General features: G+C 39.6%; 1 protein-coding gene across 1 annotated transcript in view; it reads right to left on the bottom strand.

Annotated features, from left to right (window-relative positions):
• The window catches only part of LOC125457814 (ski-like protein), a 74,787-nt gene that overhangs the window by 51,584 nt on the left and 2,572 nt on the right, over positions 1 to 20,631 (bottom strand). The gene's annotated exons all lie outside the window — the stretch shown is intronic.

Raw genomic sequence — 20,631 nt, 5'->3', positions numbered from 1 at the left:
GTGTCTTACCAAGGAATCTTCCCCATTTGGATGAGACACAAGCCAGTGTCTCCCATGAAGTAACAGATATGTTTCAACTCTTCAGGGACGAACATCAGGATTAGGGTAGAAACATTCCTGATGTGGTTCTACTGTCCTCTGGGAGCCTCCTGCCACTGTGGAGTTCTATGTAGATTGCTTCCAGATTCTGGTGTCAGGTTACAACCAACATATCCCACTGCACAGCCAGTATTGAGTAATCAGGACCTTCATGTTGTGCATATTAGCTTGGGGGGGAAGGATGCTGCTGTTGGACTGTGTTTCTTACCATGAAATCTGTAAGACATCGCAAAGAAACTGCTGGTGTAGATCTCTTTTGCCTTGAACAGCATGTTATTGGTCATCCACACCTCAGAGGCATTGAAGACCATAAGACCATAAGACATAGGAGTGGAAGTAAGGCCATTTGGCCCATCAAGTCCATTCCACCATTTAAATCATGGCTGATGGGCATTTCAACACCACTTCCCTGCACTTTCCCCGTAGCCCTTGATTCCTTTTGAGATCAAGAATTTGTCGATCTCTGCCTCGAAGGCATCCAACGTCCCAGCCTCCACTGCACTCTGCGGCAATGAATTCCACAAGCCCACCACTCTCTGGCTGAGAACACATATTACTCTTTCCCAGTAAATCATGACCGCAGTCTGGGGTTTAATAACGTCTTCATCAAACATCCTTTCCCTCAGTTGTCCAAAGGCTAAGCTGGCACAATGGAGGCGATGATGAATTTCGTCATCTATGTCCACCTTCATCCAGTAACAGTTATCCTACCATAACCTACAAGTCACGTTTGCTGCTCTTCATTACAGAAAAAGATTTAGAAATAATAAAGTATTTAGAGGAATGGTAAACCTATAGGGCTAGACAATGAACCACAATGCTACAGTTTTCAAAATACCTGTAAGTGCTTTTATAATAATAATCTGCAGCAATAAATGTTATCAAAATGCATGGTACTGTACAATGTTTTCATGCAATAATTTATAAATAAATATTAAAATCAACATTTATAATCAGATTACATTTTTTAATTCGGCTTTAATAACCACATCGAAATGGTTGATGGTAACATCATTTACCAGAAGCAAAATACTATGAAAGTTACAAATTAATAAATGACACACTTGGTTTGAAATGTGCAATTTTTTTCTTTTTTTGATTGGATCCATTTATGCCACTATATATTACTTCAATAGTTGACTACACCATAAACAATGCAAATTAATAACTAGTACTATGATTCAAGCTCTCTAATCGTGGCCAGTTTTTCACTATGCAGAAGTAACAAAGTTACAGTTGGTCACAAACAACTATGCTGCTGCAATGCAAAAGGCTGACATAACATCCAGTATAATAAAGATTAGCCATTGTACAATGTACTGCAGGAGTACCTAACCTGCACAGGGATACTGCTGCAAGACTATTTTACAGGATAGTTGTGTTTTTTTTTAAATAGGCATATACTGGATCAGAAAGCAGGCCACAGGCACAAGTAATCCAGCAGGGGTTAATTTTACATACAATTTAATGTGTTCTGGAAAAGATTATTGTCTTAACACTCGTGTAAATTTCTGAATTTTTTTTTGAAGAAATGTCATTACAAACACTGTAATCAGCTAATAAATTCACAGTCCGGGAGCTATTTAAAATCCCTGTGTATTCTGAACTGCAATGTACTAAACCCTAAACAACACATCAATAAGAAAGTGGTTGCTTTCTTCATCAAGATATGGGCGGCACGGTGGCACAGTGCTTAGCACTGCTGCCTCACAGTGCCAGGGGCCCAGGTTCAATTCTAGCCTCGGGAGACTGTGTGGAGTTTGCACATTCTCCCCGTGTCTGCATGGGTTTCCTCTGGGTGCTCCGGTTTCCTGCACAGTCCAAACATGTGCGGGTTAGCTGGACCGGCCATGCTAAATTGCCCATAGTGTTCAGGGAGGTGTGGATTCGGTGTGTTATAGGGGGATGGGTTTGGGTGGGATGCTCTGAGGTTCGGTGTAGATTTGTTGGGCCAAAGGGCCTGTTTCCATACTGTAGGGATTCTATTCTATTCTATTCTATACCTCCCCACCCCTAATCTGCAGTAAGTATTCTTGCTGATTTCCATCTCTAATCTCATTTTGCTCTCTCACCTCTGTATTCATTGCTTTCCTCTTACACCACCAAACCCCCACCTCACCCCTCCCCACACAACCACCAACCTCTTACTATTAAAATTCAGCACTTCACTTCTCCAGAAAATTAAACAAATTTTGTTCATCAATTATCCATCCTGGTCACCACTAAATTTCTGGTGACACGCCTGTGAACTGCCTTGGTATATCTTTATATTTAAAAGTACAATCTAAACTGGTTTCCAGACGTTCAGTTGATGACCTTTAGTTAAGTCACCAACCTGAAATGTTGACGGAGATATTCAAATCAGAATCAGGAACCCACATTACCTTCAAATCAGTTCTGCATTGGAGATTCTTTGACAGAAATGTCCTGTTATAGAACAGCAGAGTCCTGTTCAAGAAACATCAGAGCCAGCTGAGGAAAGAATCATCAGCAAAATTACCATTTGAAGCACTAAGTTTGCTGTACTCTGTCCAGCATCACAACCAGCCATTTTGACAGTGACTGCAAAACAGTCTGTATGTAAGCCAGGTACGGGAGCCAGGTGGCAGATAAGTGAAACAGTACAGTGTCAGATTAATGCTTAAAGGCTTAGAATAGGTCAAGGGATTTGATCTGTTTTTGGTGGTGGTGGTGTTCTAGACACATGATCATTGCGCAATAGAATATTCAATTTCCCAGGCAATTCCCTCAGAGTCAGCTGCATCAGGAAATTTGCAGCTCCCATCACATAATTCCAATCTACACTGAAGAAATTACTATCGGAATCTCTGGGCCATTTAACTGTTTCTTTCTCTCCATAGGTTCTGCCTGAATTGTTGAGTATTTTCAGTATTTTGTTTTTATTTTGCTTTTTCATTGTTGTCTAGCTCCATACTTCTAGAAACTTAGATTAAAGCAGCATGATTTCCAATACTATTTTCACTTTGCTGTCACAGTACTAAATTCAAACTTAACTCTGACAACATGACAAAACCAAAAAGACCATTCTTACAGAAATGAGATCTGATAAAATATGCAAGTTACCCAGTAGCCAGAGATGTGGAGTTGTCCACATGGACTCCAGTAAGGCCTTTGACAAGGTCCCTCATGGCAGGCTGATACAGAAGGTAAAGGGGGGAGCTTGCAAGATGGGTAAAAAATCAGCTCAACAGAGGATAGCAGTGGAAGGGTGCATTTCTGAATGGAGAGCTGTGACTAGCGGCATTCCTCAGGAATCAGTGTTGGGACCTTTGCTATTTGTAATTTTTATATAAATGATTTGGAGGAAAATGTAACTGGTTTGATTCGTAAGTTTGTGGATGAGACAAAGGGTGGTGGAATTACAGACAGCAATGAGGACCGTCAAAGGATACAGATGGATATAGATCGGTTGGTGACTTGGGCAGAGAGATGGCAGATGGAGTTTAATCTGGAAAAACATGAGGAAATGCGTTTTGGAAGGTCTAATCCAGATGGAAAATATACAGTAAATGGCAGAGCCCTGAAGAATACTGATAGGCAGAGGGATCTGGGTGTACTGGTACACAGGTCACTGAATGTGGCAACGCAGGTGGAGAAGTTAGTCACCAAGACATATGGCATGCTTGCCTTCATCGGCTGGGGCATTAAGTTTAAAAATTAGCAGGTTATGCTGCAACTTTATAGAACATTAGTTAGGCTTTGGAATAGTGTGTTTAATTCTGGTCATCACACTACCAGAAGGATGTGATATTTTTGGAGAGGGTACAGAAAAGATTTACCAGGATGTTGCCTGCTATGGAGGGCATTAGCTCTGAGGAGAGGTTGGAGAAACTTGGGTTGTACTCACTGAAATGACAGAGGTCATGGGGTCACCTATTAGAGGTCTACAAGATTATGACGGGCGTAGGCTGAGAGGACAGTCAGAAGCTTTTTGCCAGGGTGGAAAAGCCGATCACTAGGGGGCATAGGTTTAAGGTGTGAGGGCCAAGGTTTAAAGGTGATATACAAGGCACGTTCTTTTACACAGAGGGTGGTGGGTGCCTGGAACTCATTACCGGGGTTGGGAGTGGAAGCAGATACGATAGTGACTTTTAAGGGGTATGTTGACAAATACAAGAATAGGATGGGAACAGAGGGACACAGCCCCAAAAGGGTAGGGGGTTTTAGTTGTGACAGGCAGCATGTCAATTCAGGCTTGGAAGGCCGAAGGGCCTGTTCCTGGGCTGTAATTTTCTTTGTTCTTTGTTCTATAACTGAATGCAATGTGGCATTTTTTGTGCGGGACAGAAACATTTCCTCATGACTGTACGTCCATGTACAGCATTTTATGATGTAATAAAAGGAAACATTTAGTTTCTGTCTCAGTGTTTGACTTTGCAGGAGAGAACGCATATCTGAGGGCAAACAGGTTACTTTTCTTATAGGGTGGAATTTACTAATTATTGTGAAGGTTTAAAAGGATAACAGCTTTTAAAACTTCAGTAGTAGTTTCAGAATGGAAACTATAACAACTATAAAAACATCTGCATACACAAACGTTAGATGTGCATATATCAAAGCCACACATCAATATCTGAGTTATCATGGCCTTAATTTGAAAGCGAGGTGTAACTAAAAGTCCAGGAACACAGAGGTCCTGCCAAACTTAATAGCAGGAGCTCATTAACATTTGTCAACACTATTTCCAGCCCAGTAGGTAGCAAAATGGATAGTCTGGTCACTGGTAACATTCGTGCCACAGCAGGGGCCCCAGAATCCTCAGTAAAGGAAGGTGGAAGAAGCTCAGCAATCAAAATGTGGAAAACAAACAGTGATCGCAAGGTGGCATACAGAATTTTGAAAATGTTTTCGATAATGTATTACACAAGAAGTTCATAGAATCCCTACAGTTTGGAACAGGGCAATCAGCCCAAGCAGTCCACACCAACCCTCAGAGCATCCCACCCAGACCCCATCCCCTATAGCCCACCTAAGCTACACCTCCCTGAACACGAGAGGCAATTTAGCATGGCCAATTCGCCTAGCCTGCATATCTTTGGACTGTGGGAGGAAACTGAGGCACCCGGAGGACACCCACACAGACCCGGGGAGAACATGCAAACTCCACACAGTCTTCTGAGGGTGGAACTGAACCCAGGTCCCTGGCGCTGTGAGGCAGCAGTGCTGACCACTGAGTCACCGTGCCACCCTTGTTGCTCAAGGTATGAGGTCACTGGATTCCTGTAATATATTTTTATGGATGGACATCTAGTTAAACAACAGAAACCAGAGCATAGGAATAAATTCATTTTCACCAGGTTGGCAGGCTGTTATTAGTGGATGCTATGAGGATCACTTCCTAGCTATCAATAACCTATCTTAATAACTTTGATGGCTGCAAGCGTTACAGCGTTTTGGCCTCAACTGTTTCTATGGCAAAGAATTCCAGAGGTTTATCACTTTCTGGGTGAAGAAATTCTTCCTTAACTCAGGTTTAAATGGCTGATCCCCTATCCTTCAAAAATGACCTCTAATTCTAGGCTCGTCACCAAGAACAAATTTCCTGCATTTGCCCTGTGAAATTTTGATGTAATTACGTAGGTTTCTTTGAGATACTCATAACCATTCTAAACTCTACAAAATACAATCCTAACCATTCCAGTCTTTCTTCATGTATCAGTCTGGAAAATCTCTGTTGCACACATTCTACAACTAGAACGTAAGTCTTCAGACAAGAAGGCCAAAACTGCACACAATACTCCAGGTGTGGTCTCACCATAGCCCTGCACAATTCCAGCAAGACATCCCTCCTCCTGTAATCTAATCTTCCTGCTATGAAGTCCAACATACCATTTACTTTCCTCACCTGAATGCTTACTTTAAGCAACTGGTGTACAAGGACACCCAAGTCTCATTTGCATCTCTCCTTTCCCAATCTATCATCATTCAGATGATAATTGGGCTTCTACTTTTACAATCAAAATGGGTAACCTCATATTTATTCTTATTATTCTTTATTTGCCATTCATTTTACTACTCACTCAACTTGTTCAAATCACACAGGCATCTCTGCATCCTCCTCAAAGTTCAGCCTTCCACCCAGGTTTATGCTGTCTGCAAACTTGGAGAGATTACATTTAATAGTCTCATCTAAATCATTAATATATTTTGTGAATAGCTGGGGCGGGCAGGCAAAATGCTGTTGGGCAACCAGTGGAATGGGCAAAGGTCAGCCTGAGCAGGGCTGAGGGGCTATGAGCTTGGACGCAGTCGTGGTGGCGGCGGCAGGGTGTGAATTCCCTGATGAAATTAGATTAATAACCATTGCGAACACAATAGCCTGGTGTTCAATGGCGGGATCATGGTCTTGGGGGAGAAGGAGAAGGTATCAGAGAGCTGGCGCTCAGTCTTCGCAATGTAGAGGACAGAATCCCAGACAAAAACAGCACCACCCTTGTTGGCAGGCTTGACAACAAAGTCAGGATTGAATCTGAGAGCACAGAGAACATACGGAGACAGATTTATGGGACAGAGAAATTGATGCTGCCAAACCCACATTTATTTCTTGCAACTTCTAGTTTTGTTTATGTATTTAATCAGTATGTCATCTCTTTGTGTCCTCATAATAACGTTGTGTTTCAGATTGTAAGGGATCAACATTTATCTTTTTGTTTTCAGTATCGATGGAAGCTTTTGGAGTCAGTTTGTATGTTCCCCATAAGCTTACTCTCATACTCTTATTTTTCCCCCTTTCACTCAATCCCTTTATCCTTATTTACTGAAATCTAAATTGTTCCCAATTTGTCTTTGTTTCAATCTTGATAAATGGCAGTGCTTTCCATTCACCCTGTCGTGCATTTAATTCCATATCTACTGGGAAAGGAAAGGTCAGGACACAAAGAGGTGACAAATGGAGTGGGGCTAGGATCCAGCCTTCCTTTGCTCCATTCTTCACCCTGGGGCTGTCAGAGGTGGAACCATCAAACTATGCAGTGCGGTACATTTTGGCATTGAAGGAGCAGAAGAAACTGAGGCACTGTGGTGTATAGCCAGTTTTCCCAAAATCCTGCACAGCCCTACACTGCCAACGCTGTTGAACACCTTTTGTGAAATCTACAAGAATAAACTGTGCAAATGGAGCTGAGTGTGAGTTTGAGGAACAATGCCTCATGAGCTAATTTGACATTTTACAGTCCTCTGAACTCAATACATTTCTGTCGATTTTAAGACAGCAGTTCTCATTACTGAATCTGTTATTCCCACTTATTCCTTCTCTAGATAAATATTGTTTCTTTACTTGTTACGTTGGCACCTTTTGTCTCTCACATCATCCCCAGACAGCCTCGGCTGCATTCCAGCCTGCATGACAGCTTCTTTTGTTTGCCACCTTTCCCCCTCCCCAGTCTCAGAATTTGCTACATCTCTAACTTTTCATAGTCCTAATGAACATTGCACTTTGATGTCTGTCTAACCTAAGTATTTATTACAGTTGATTCTATTTCAGACTTCCAGCACTGTAATATTTTGGTATCAAAACTGTACTTGCATGCCAATTACAAATCTAGCTTTTTTACACATTTTCATGACATGCTCTTGCTTTGAGTAGTCAGCTTATAAAATAATTCACGGCACAATCCATAACAAGTACGGTGATGACCACCTATGATTTCTGACAATTGCTCTTTGTGATTGGATTATCTTGATGGGCTGAATGCAAATTTGAATTGACAGCTCAGAAATAGGGAGGGTCTTCTAGTGCATTGATTGCATTCATACCAGTAGGGCAGAAAGTCCAGACTTAAAGCCCACGCGGCGGCCACAGGGATGCGTCATGACATGTCTGCACATGCTGAGTTAACAAAAACTCAGGAATACGCATCAACAGTTTCTAGCATTCTATTTTACTGAATGACTTATTTTCCAGATAACAAATAGATTTAACTTGGTTTTTATATGCTTACCTCAAAGCCAAAACACAGTATTTACAGGTATATCATGCCCGTAACAGAGGGAAGAAAAATTCCAAGGTGTTTCATTGCGGCATAACAAAAGATTCATTTATTTAAAGTGCATATTTAGCCAATAAAGAAAATGTGAGATTGAAGATCAAAAGTTCAGCAAGAGATTGGCTAATGACGGTGCTGGAATTAGGTACACAGGAGAAATTCTGGATAGTAAAATCTGTGCAGCTAAACTAATAGCTGATACTGACAGATGAGTTGAGTTTGATGGGTAAAAGACCAAAATCTGACGGTTGGAAAGTTTGATTGTGTGGATGGGTGGAGGCGAGCCATTGTCTAGTCAAACCATTTGTACAAATAATTTTATGAACGTTAACCTTCTTTAAATAATCCATTTTCAAAGTAACAAATTCCACATAAAGACCCATAAATCATGGACATACTCCACATTTGACACATTCATGATTTAACTAATCAAAATTGTTAATAAACGTTTAAATAAAACTATTATAGTTCAGACTTTTCTGCTTCAATGGAAATAGCCCATGTTTTCAATTCTCCCCCATAAATAGGTTTTCACTACCAATATCATCCTCGTGAATTTATGCCATACAATCTGTGACTCTGTGAGGTATTGTATTTTGGTAAAACAAACAAGGGCAGGACTTACACAATTAATGGTAGGACCCTGGGTAGTGTTGTAGAACAGACAGACATCGGGATTCAGTTACCTAATTTTTTGAGATTTGCATCAAAGTAGACAATGTGGTTAAGAAGGCATTTAGCACACTTGCCTTCACTGCTCAGACTTTTGAGTATAGGAGTTAGGACATCATATTGAGGTTGTCCAGGACATTGGTGAGGCCTCTTCTGGAGTACTGTGTGCAGTTCTGATCGTCCTGTTACAGGAAGGATATTATTAAACGGGAGCAAGTTCAGGAAAGATTCAACAGAATGTTGCTGAGAATGGAGGGTTTTAATTATAAGAGGTTGGAAATACTGAGACTTCTCCACTGGAGCATAGGAGGTGAAGGGGTGACCATTTGGACGTTTATAAAATCATGAGAGGCACAGATAAGGTGAATAACAAAGGTCTTTTCCCTAATGTGGGCAAGTTCAAAACTAGGGGGTATTTTTTGTTTAGGTGCGAAGAGAAAGTTTAAAAAACGACATGAGGCGTCAAATCTTTTTTTTATATAGAGAACAGTTTTTGTGTGGAATGAAATGCCAAAGGAAGTGGAGGATGCAAATACAATTACAACATTTAAAATACATTTGGATAAGTACATGAGTAGGAACAGTTTGGAGGGATATGTGCCAAATGCTGGCAGGTGGGACTAATTTAGCTTGGGAACATGTTTGGTCTGGATTAGTTGGACCAAAGGATCTGTTTCCACACTGCATGCCTCTATGGCTTTAATGCCTTTTTCTAAATAAATGGGTTGGCAGTAGCCTGACCATTGCCTATACAAATACTGGTTTGCACACGGCAAGCTAATTGCACACAAGTATTTCAGAATAATGAACACAAATGTGCATCATCTGGCTGAAGAAATCACAATTCTTAAAATGGGACTTAGCAAAAGGTTGAGCTTAAGAAATCATACTATGTACAAAACAGCAAATCCAAAAAATTACCTTATTGTGCGCTGTCCTTCTCTTCCTATTTTACTCGCAAACCCCCATTAGACCATAAAATGTAGGAGCAGAAGTAGGCCATTCAATGAGATGATGGCTGATCTCATAAGCCTTCAACTCCACGTTCCTGCTGTTTCCCAACAACCCTGTTTCCGTTCCTGATTAAAAATCTGTATATCTCAGCTTTGAATATTATTAATGACCCTGCCTCAACTGTTGGTTGATTCACTATCCTCAGAAAAGAAATTCCTCATCTCTGTCTTAAATGGGCCACCCTTTACTCTAAGATTTGCACTCTGGTCCTAGACTCTCCCGCAAGGGTGAAAACAGCCTTTCAGCATCTATGTTGTCAAATCCCCAAAGAATCTTATGTTTCAACGAGATTGCGTCTCATTCATTAAGTTCTTTAAAATTTAGAAAATTAACTCCGACCCCACCAATTTCGCACTGGTTCAATTGAGCATTCAAATAAAAATATTTCCATAAACATGAACATTTCTAGTGATCCCAAACCTGTTACTATAACTAGCACAAGATGTTTCCCACCACTTTTAAATAATCATAAAACTGCAATGATTTTCTGTTCTGCCCAATCACACTTTGGTGTAATACTTCCATTGATACCAAGCACCTGCTTTCATTTTAAAACAAATTATAAAACTTTTATTTCAAGTGAAAAAATTAACTCTTTCACAGAAAATTGCCTTTTACCTGGCACACTACTGACTGGAAAGCACACTGGTGGTGACAGTAAGTGGAAAGATGATCAGCAGCCCTAAAAATAAGTGCAGTGCCATCTGAGATAAGCACATAACTGAATGAATATGGACAAACAAAAAAAATTGCTTAGAACAACAAGATGAATGACTGACACTTAAAATATCAACTATCCTTCCCAAACCTTCTGCATTCCTTTGGCTTCCCATACATTCCTTATCTCACTCCTCCATCCTGCCTACAATGGTGAATATACCTTCATCTGACTAGGTCACACACTGCAATATTTCTAATTCCTTCTGTCCTTTTAAGACTTCCCCGAAAGTCACATATTTAAACTTGAGATCAGAGATAACCTCAGGGAATCTCTCTCCCACTGCAACTCTCTTGTAATCTCTTCAGCCTTGAAACTGTTCGCCTATCTTCTCCTCTATCCATCTTCAGTCCGCCTCCCCCTCTCTCCCTATTTATTTCAGAACCCTCTCCCCATCCCCCTCTCTGAAGAAGGGTCTAGGCCCAAAACGTCAGCTTTTGGGCTCCTAAGATACTGCTTGGCCTGCTGTGTTCATCCAGCTTCACACTTTATTATCTTACTTAAATTTGATTTTGTTTGTTGGTCATGGTTGTAATTACATCTCAAATGTATGAAATGCGTGGTTATTTTGTTAACCAAACCCATGGAAGCTGCATACAATTTCTACTGACACAACTAGATTTTAAAAGAAGAATTTTGGAACTTTGACAACCAATTTGTTTAGAAGATGAACTGAGCTTTCTGCACCACAACTGGTCAGCTAGCCCTGTGCAGTCCTAATCCTCATGGACAGATTAGTTCTGAGTTGTTCCACGTTCAATAATAATTTTGGACATCTCAAAAGAGTTGCTCTAATTAGATGCAATTTCCGCAATCATCACTGTAGTCTAACGGCTGCTGTAAAGTACATATGCTCATATACACTGCCAGAAAAAATATCAAGCTCAATTTTCAATAGTGGCAAATTGTCTATGAATAACTTGCTGCTTAAATATTAGTATAAAAAAGCACTATTTTGGCAGGATATCACGTATCAAAATAAGCGAATGGAACATGAATACCAGACACCATCTTCAAACAGAAGGAAGGGGAATTTGAAAAATGTGAAAATCGATGCCTTGGTGTCCAGAAGACTAACATCTTAAACTGTTTTATCAAACTTCACACTTGGAAACTTAACAAGACAATTAAACAGAACATGAAAGTCAATTGAAAGTATGCCCAGCTGTAGTCATTTTTTTTATTGCTTTGCAATAAAATCAAAATTAGCATTCAAAGACAACAGGAAACAATTCCACACACAAAGGATGCTAGAAATTTGGAAAACTTTTGCACAAACAGTAATTGATAGCAAAATAAATGTTAATTTCAAATCTGAGACTGACAAAGTCATTGTAAACCAAAAGAGGTACTGTTCTCCTTGGTGAAAAGAAGGAGGACATGTGATTGACATTTCAAAAATCATGGAGTGGACTAGATAGCAGAGATAGAAAGAAGCTGTTCCTCCTTGTAGATCTTTTTCATACAGCAGTTATCAGGGTATCGAATGTACTGCCGAGAAATATGGTGGAGGCAAATTCAAGTCAGACATTAAACAGGGCATTTGATGATTATTTGGATAGAAATAGTGTATGGGGGGGGCAAAGCAGATGATTGGCACTAGGCAAATGATGGCCGCGTGAAATGATCAGTAGGCATAATGAGTCAAATGGCCTCCTTCTGTACCTTAGCAATTCTGCGATAAGTGCGAAGGCTAATACATGGAATTGGGTCACAGATCAATCATAGCCACATGGAAGAAAAACCGGCTGGACAGCCAAAATTCCTATAACTCTCCAGTCATACACTACTTACTGACTGCACGTAAAGTGAAAGATTTGTACTTTTAAATTGGTTTTTATGACCCATGATGTCCCAAAGCACTTTACAGCCAATGGCTGACTTTTTGACGTGTAGAGATTCCTGTAACATAGGAGGCTGAAACATTAGCACACAGCAAGCTTTTACAAACAGTAATGTAGTTATGAATAATCTGCTTTATTTTTAAGATTGAATGATAAGCATTGGCCATGACATGCTGGAATGTACTCTTCCTCAAAATAACGCCACAGGATCTTTTACATTCACCGGAGATGTAGCCTCAGCTAAAAGTCACATACAAAAGAGGGCACCTCAATAGTGCAACCCTCCCTTAGTTATTAGTGGCCTTGATTTTTCTGCTCAGCTCTTGGAGGACTTGGAACACAATCAGAAGCAATAAGGCTGCTGTAACTTTAAACCAGTTCTCTTGAGATACTATTAACATGATGATAATTTCCCCTTAATTTTCCCTTCTTTTGCAATTAAAATGGACATCTCCCAAATATTTGTTTACATTTGATAGCTTACTAAATGGGCTAAGGGAAATTGAGTTAAGTTATAACGAATGCAAAATATTGCTGAAGCAGTATGCTGTTATCTGAAATAACAACAAACATCTTTGAAAACATGGGCAGATCTAGCAGAAAAGGTGGGGAGAGGAATAAAACAAATATAGCTTCTTCACAACACCAAAGGTTAAATCTTAGCAGTAGTGTGCACTTTGTATCATTATCAAAAATGTATTGTGCAACCACGCTTCATTTTTTAAAAAAAAGGTGGCTATAACAATTTATAAGCATGGCACAGTACTGAAAAATTGGATTATTTAAAGAAAAACATTGATGTCATATGAATAAAATACACTAGAAGTGGGAGTAATCTGAAAACAAATAAAGTTAAACTTCAATAATTTATTTGCTGACTATTTAAGGAATTTTAGTTAAAAGCAAATGCAGGGAAAGGCTGCGGAATCAAAATCCTGAGTGAATGGCACAATAAATTGGATTGTATTGCTCATCTTTCACGTGACTGCCAATCCTTCAATAATTTACTACTTATTTGTCTGCTGTAGACATAAGGTGCCATGATGAGAAGGGAGACAATCTAAATGACACAATCTCATTTTATCAACTGGAAATGCCAGTGATGTCAGCAGGACCTATACAGGTGGGGTAGAGAGGACAGTAATGACTCACTCAGTTCCACGTAAAAGAAAAAAAATTGTGGTTGCCACAGCCCTAACCACTGGATACACATCAGGCCCACAGAGATTACTTATTGACACTTGTGCTTCCTGTTCCTTTATACTGTCAACCACAAGAACATTTTGACATACTTACAGCACTGTCAAACATGGAGAATTACAGTACCTTCAGCCAGAATTACAAAAACACCCACAAACATTTTGAAAAGTGCTAATGTAAATGCACATTTCTTAAAATGAAGCTCAAAAGTAATTGATTTGGTTTATTCATCACCCAATGAGCAAAACACAACAGTTCCTTAGTAGCACCAGGCCAGTAATGCTCAAGCAAGAAAATGGATAAATTTTATGAAAATACATCATTGGCAAATCATCTAAAAAAGACACTTGCATTTATATAGTACCTCATACAACCACCAGATGTCTTAAAAGCACTTTACAACCAACCTTTGAAGTATAGACATTCACTGTTGTAATATAGGAAATGCAGTACCCAACTTGTCTATAGCACAACAAAGTGATAATGACCACACTGATCTGTGTTTTTGATGGTGATTTACAGATAATTAATCCACAATAACTCTCTTACTTTTATTCAAAGTAATGGCATTGAATAGCTTACATTCCCCAAGAAGGCCAGGCAGGATCATGGTTTAAGGTTTCATCCAAAGGTCAGTGCCTGCAACAGTGAAATGCTCCCTAATTACTGCACGAGTGTGTCAGACAAGACATCTGTGCTCATGTCTTTGGAGAACCACAACCTTCTGACTCAGAGGTGAGTGCGCTGATTTGTCTGACACAGATCTGTTCATCAAGGCCAACCACAATTCTGCTGGTCAAAATTGTATTTGTGCTTTACACAAAGTGCTTGTACCACTGGTAGGAACGGTGCCTCTCCATTTACCCCAAAATGCTGCCCCCATTTTCCCGTCCAAGGCTGTTCACAAAACAATTGAAATTGCTAATGCTATAGAAACTATATTTTAAAAAAATATATAAACTTAAGCCATAGCCAACCATGCTCTGGCATTTTAAGTACCCATCAGATATTTCTTAAATGCTGCGAGAGAATCATCCTCCACCACACACTCAGGCAGTGCAGTCCATACATGTACCAGCCTCTGGGTGGAAAAAAAACTTTCCTCAGATCTCCCCTAAACAGGACAATGGCACATACAGGCCATTCTTAGTGAAATCTCAGTTTAAGGAGCTGGAAAATTAATTCTACTATCCAGGGTGGGCACACAATGTCCAGACACAAAGTACTCAGGCCCCAATATCTGCATGTAGCATGGGCATGGGTCAAAATCATCCCATTCCAATACTGTTTCAGTATGTTGATGTACTGACAATGCATCAAAAGAACTGCAGTGCATTTACTGAAAACAGAATGTATAGCAGCAGTTGGGAAATCTTGGTAAAATGGGGCCCTCCTAATTGCTGCTCACAGACTGCACCAGCTAGTAGTCATAGGTTTAGCTTGACGAATAGACAATTTAACTCAGAACAGATCCCAAACACAAAGGCTTGCGTCAGCAACTTGCCTTCAGCTAGCAGGCCTGACCTATAAGGCAGAGGTCACTAATGACCAAAACATTTTCCACTTTTCAGATAGCAGTTATGTAAAACGAATTTTTTTTTAAAAATCAGTAATTTCAGTAGTACGACAATAAAGGAATGTTGATATTCTCTAATTAATCTTCTCAGGAGATGGTTATAAAGTTCTACATTAACAAGAACATCAACGCTAGGTAGTGTTACAAACATGTTAGAAACATCGAAGCATCAGCTTCAAGAGTGAATGGGAAACAGTTCACACATTCAGGCTTTCATAGGCAGAGAGCTCCAATGTAACATAGCATTATGCACGTCATGCTGCACGTGCTATCAGGATTAGTCCAGTTTAGAGGTACACGGAACCAGTCATCACAATCTAAAATTAAAACATTCTCTCCATCTCAGAAGCAAAGGCATTCTCTCAATGATCACTGGCCAAACTTATCTTTCAGAAACTTGGCCACAAAATCATGAATCAAGGATGACCACTATGTACTTATTTGGAAAGAAAGTGACAATGTGCCACTTACATAGTAAGGAGATTAGTCAAAAGCAGATTTTTTAAAACAAAATTCAAACAGGTTGGCAGAAACTAATCAATTATTCTTGTTTACACAGTTAATTACACAGGTTAACAGCTGAAATCTCTCCACAAAGGTATTAAAACTCAGACTACATCAGTGCAATTCTATAACTTAATTTTAGGATTTAATGTGAAAATAATAATTTAAAATTACATATTTAACATTATCAACAGGAATGAAGATTATACTATAAATAGCTGTTATATAATTTGTCTATCATAATGCTATTATAACAGCTGCTGATTAATTTGTCTATTTATAATGCTACATAAATATTCATACACTGAATTATGTTTCATCATGTCCAACAATACCATAATCATATGCCAGCACTAACAGTGAACTCACGTTTAACCCCAATCCTAACTACAAACTCCACTGCACTCGCTGGAAACAGGTGAAGACTTTGCCAACTTGCTTGTGATCTTGCTTTCACATCTGACCCAGAGATGAGCTCTGATCACGTATTTATAGCATCACCAAGATCACCTATTTCCACCTCCATAATACTGCCAAACCTCATCACTGTCACGGCTATTCTGTTGCAGAAACCCTTGACAGAACAACAGGATCTTAATCAGATGAACCAATGGACCGAGGAGTGGCAGATGGAGTTTAATTTAGATAAATGTGAGGTGTTACATTTTGGAAAAGCAAATTACGGCAGGACTTATACACTTAATGGCAGGGTCCTGCTAAGTGTTGCTGAACAAAGAGACCTTGGGAGTGCAGGTTCATAGTTCCTTGAAAGTGGAGTCACAGGTTGATAGGATAATGAAGGTGGCATTTGATATGCTTGCCTTTATTGATCAGTGCATCAAGTATTGGAATTAGGAGGTCATATTGCAGTTGTACAGGTCCTTGGTTAGGCCACTGTTGGAATACTGCATGCAATTCTGGTCTCCCTGCTATAGGAAGGATGTCATTAAACTTGAAAGGGTTCAGAAAAGATTTACAAGAATGTTGTCAGGTTTGGAGGGTTTGAGCTATAGCGAGAGGCTGAATAGACTGGGGCTATTTTCCCCGGAACATCAGGGGCTGAGGGCTTATAGAGGTTTATAAAATCATGAGGGATAATAGATAGGGTAAATCGACAAGATCTTTTCCCCAAGGTCGGGGAGGCCAAAACTACAGGCCATAGGTGTAAGGCGACAGAGGAAAAATTTAAAAGGGACACAAGGGGCAACTTTTTCCACACAGAGGGTGGTGTGTGTATGGAATGAACTGCCAGAGGAAATGGTGCAGGCTTGTATAATTGCAACACTTAAATGGCATCTGGATGAGTATATGAATAGGAAGGGTTTAGAGGGACATGGGCCAAATGCTGGCAAATGGGACTAGATTTGCTTAGGATATTTGGTCAGCATGGACGAGTTGGAATGAAGGGTCTGTTTCCATGCTGTATATCTCTATGATTCTATATGTTTATTTCCTCTCGACATGACAGATCAAAAGCACTCTGAGCTGGTGTCCAAAATTCTATCTTCTGTAATCTTGAGGTTATCCAAAATCTGCTACCATGTCATAATTCGGACCAAGTTCTGTAACTCTTTGATGATCGAGCCTCGAGAGTAGCTAAATTTAGTTTTGTTCATCTATTTATATTTGCTGATCTACAATGGATCCTTTGAAATTTTGAATTTCAAATTTTCATCCTTGTTTTCACATCAATTCATAGCCTCGCTCCACCTTTGTCATCTCCTCCAGCCCTACAACCTACAATAATGTCAGAGCTCTTCTAATCTGAAACTCAAACAACCCAATTTTATTCACTCCATCACTGGTGCCCATGCATTCAGTTGTTGTAACAGAGAGCCGCAAGGCAGGCACAAGCAAATAAGAACAATTCAGAAATAGATATATGATGGTGCTTATGAGAAGAGCTTCTCTCAGACATTGTAAATCTTTGTTCCAGTTTTTCTAAGTACTATCAGAAACCTTCAGATCAACAGTCATCGAAGTGATCAACCAAGAATGGAAAGATAAGACATTTGCTATGGAATTGGTTTGTGAATTCTGCCAAATAGCATGCTAAACCAAGTCTTACAAATGACAGCTTGTATGCAAGCAGTTCCTCAAATGCAGAAAATAATTACTATTGAATAGGTACTTAAATAAATCTGGCAATGTCACCAAAATTTAAGGTTTTTCTCAGTTTAAGGGATCACTATGGGAAACATTTCAATTTTGTTTAGTGCAAACCTCATCACAATGCAATCATATTCAAGAAAATAAAACATGTCAGCTACCTGATAAATCTGAAAACTGCAACTGATCCGTGACCAGCTTAGACAGAAGCTTCATCTGAGAGATAAAACAATCATTGCTGATGCATCTTTTATGATGTTATACTTTATTAACAAGCTCATTAAATAAATAAGTGAGAAAAGAAATCATAGACTTGCTGATAGGGTTAGATAGAGTAAGAGAATAAGAAGTGATTTCAATAAAACATATAGGATTCCTCAGGGACTCAACAGGGTAAATGTTGGGATGCTGTTTCCCCTCATAAGACCGTCTGGGACCAAATGGCAAAGTGTCAAAATTTAAAACTGAAATGAGGAAGAATTTCTTCTCTGAAGGCCGAGTGTCTTTGGAACTCGTTGCCACAGACAGCTGTGGAGACAAAGCCATTGTGTATATTTAAAGTTGAGATACATAGATTCTTGATCAGTAGGGGAATTGGCATTATGGGGAAAAAGATAAAAAACTGGACGTGAGATGTGTTGGATCACCCATCATCCTACTGAATGATGGAGCAGGTTCAAGGAGTCATTTGGTCTTCTCCTGTTCCTATTTCTTATAGTCTTATGGGGAAAGTTCTTTTGATAACAACAAAACTAGCAAGGATCAGTTGGGCTAAATGGCCCGTTTGTGTGATGTAAATTCTAAAGCTTAATGCGATATCATTTTAAACTTTATCTGGATTCACAGCACTTTACTAATAACAGCACATCTCCATGGTATCTCTTGTCCACCATCAGTTGAACATTTTATACAATCATACAGCATGGAAATATGGTCCATGCTGTCCAAGTTTCCCAAACTAAACTAGTCAGACTTGCCTGCCTTTGACCCATATCCCTCTAAACCTCTCCTATTCTTGTACCTCTCCAAATTTTTTTTTCAAATGCTGTGACCATACCTGCATCGACCACTTCCAGCAGTTCATTCCACATACGAAGCACCCTGTGAGAAAAAGTCTCCCCTCACCTGAAAAATATGCCCTCTAGTTTTGAACTCTCCTACTCTACGTAAAAAAGCCTTTGCCATTCCCCTTACCAATGCTCCTCATGATTTTATAAATCTATACCAGGTGACTGTTGAACATCCTAAGTTCCAGTGAAAAAAGTCCGAATCTATCCAGCCTCTTAGAGAGAAACTCTCCAGTCCCAGCATCATTCTTGTACATCTTTTGGAATAACATGGTGGTAAATAAACAAATACAAAAACAAACAGAACAGAGAATTCTTGGAACGCAACAATTCAGTTTTTACAAATCCAGGCAGAAGAAATTTTTTTCAGAGATAATAGGAACTGAAGATGCTGCAGAATCTGACATAACAAGGTGTACAGCTGAATGAGCACAGCAGGCCAAGCAGCAGAGGAGCAGGAAAGCTGACATTTCGGGCCTAGACCCTCCCCATTTATTTCAGAACCCCCTTCCCCTCCCCCATTTCTGAAGAAGGTTCTAGGTAGGCCCGAAGCATCAGCTTTCCTGCACGTCTGCTGCTGCCTGGCCTGCTGTGTTCATCCAGCTCTACACCTTGTTATCTCAGAAGAATTTTTTTTAACTTCTGACTTTTAACGTCATTGAGTCAAATCCAAGTTTTCCACTCCTAACGGTAATGTGGGTCCATCTATAATGCACAGACTGCAGTGGCTCAAGAGGGAAGCTCACCATCACCTTCTCAAAAACAACATGGAATGGACAATAAATGCTGGCCCAGCCAATGACACCCACGTCCCATAAATGACTTACATTTTTAACTCCTTGCACACATCCTACAGTCTGTATACTTACTCTACTGAAGAAAAAAATCTGAATCCAAAAAGCACAAATGTCTTTACTTCAGAACATTCTTGTTTTATTACACTCAGGATATTAATGAGCATGGTTGATAACTTCTCAGGGAAAAATACAAATGATAACCACTGCACTCACATTTTCCAAATAGCAGTTGATGATTTCTCTTTTCCCGTTTACACCTCCTCTACACCCATCTTTCATTTTCTTTCTCACTGTTCAATCATCACCTCGCCTCTTGCCTCATACCATCAGACGTTTGATCATTCATGACTTTTGACCCAAAGACTTTCTGAATTGTTCTTTCCTCTGTTCTCTTTTCCCTGCCTCTGCACTTGCTTAAAATATATACTTTTTAATCCTAAAAATAGAACCTTTAAAACTAACATTTCTCATTTCTAATTAAAAATCATTAACCCAAAACATTGCTGTCCCTTTAGATGCTGCCTAGCCCACTGAATATTTCCAACACTGTTTTTGTTTCAGATTCCTCGCATCATTAGAATTATTCTTTCATGTCACACTATATACTCCTATTATGTCTAAATCCCAAAGACAACAGGGTACTTACAATTACACCAGAGTGATACTGTGTTTTCTATTTTCTAAACCAGAAGCTGTGGTCTTAGGAAGATTGTCAGTCAATGTAAAATTATGGCCAGTTTTGTATTGGAGGCTCATCTGGAACTGGAGTGAGACTTTTTTCACTTGCAACCATTTAGGCAACGAGTAGAGATGACATTTTTTTTGGTCCCATCAGTCCGGTTGAATTTGAATGATTTCTCAGATGTCAAAATCACTACATTTAAGCCAATGCACCACTCACCCCATACAAAACACAGATTTAAGATATCTTGGAAAAAAGAAAGGTCTCACATTAACTATCTCAACTGTTTAGGCATCTCAGTATTCAACAGCCAACGTAGTATCCAGTATTAAAATGCAGGGTA

The sequence above is a fragment of the Stegostoma tigrinum genome, chromosome 14 (genome assembly GCF_030684315.1).
Source record: "Stegostoma tigrinum isolate sSteTig4 chromosome 14, sSteTig4.hap1, whole genome shotgun sequence".
In the NCBI taxonomy this organism is placed as follows: Eukaryota; Metazoa; Chordata; class Chondrichthyes; order Orectolobiformes; family Stegostomatidae; genus Stegostoma; species Stegostoma tigrinum.
This window is presented reverse-complemented; position numbering and strand designations above follow the sequence as displayed.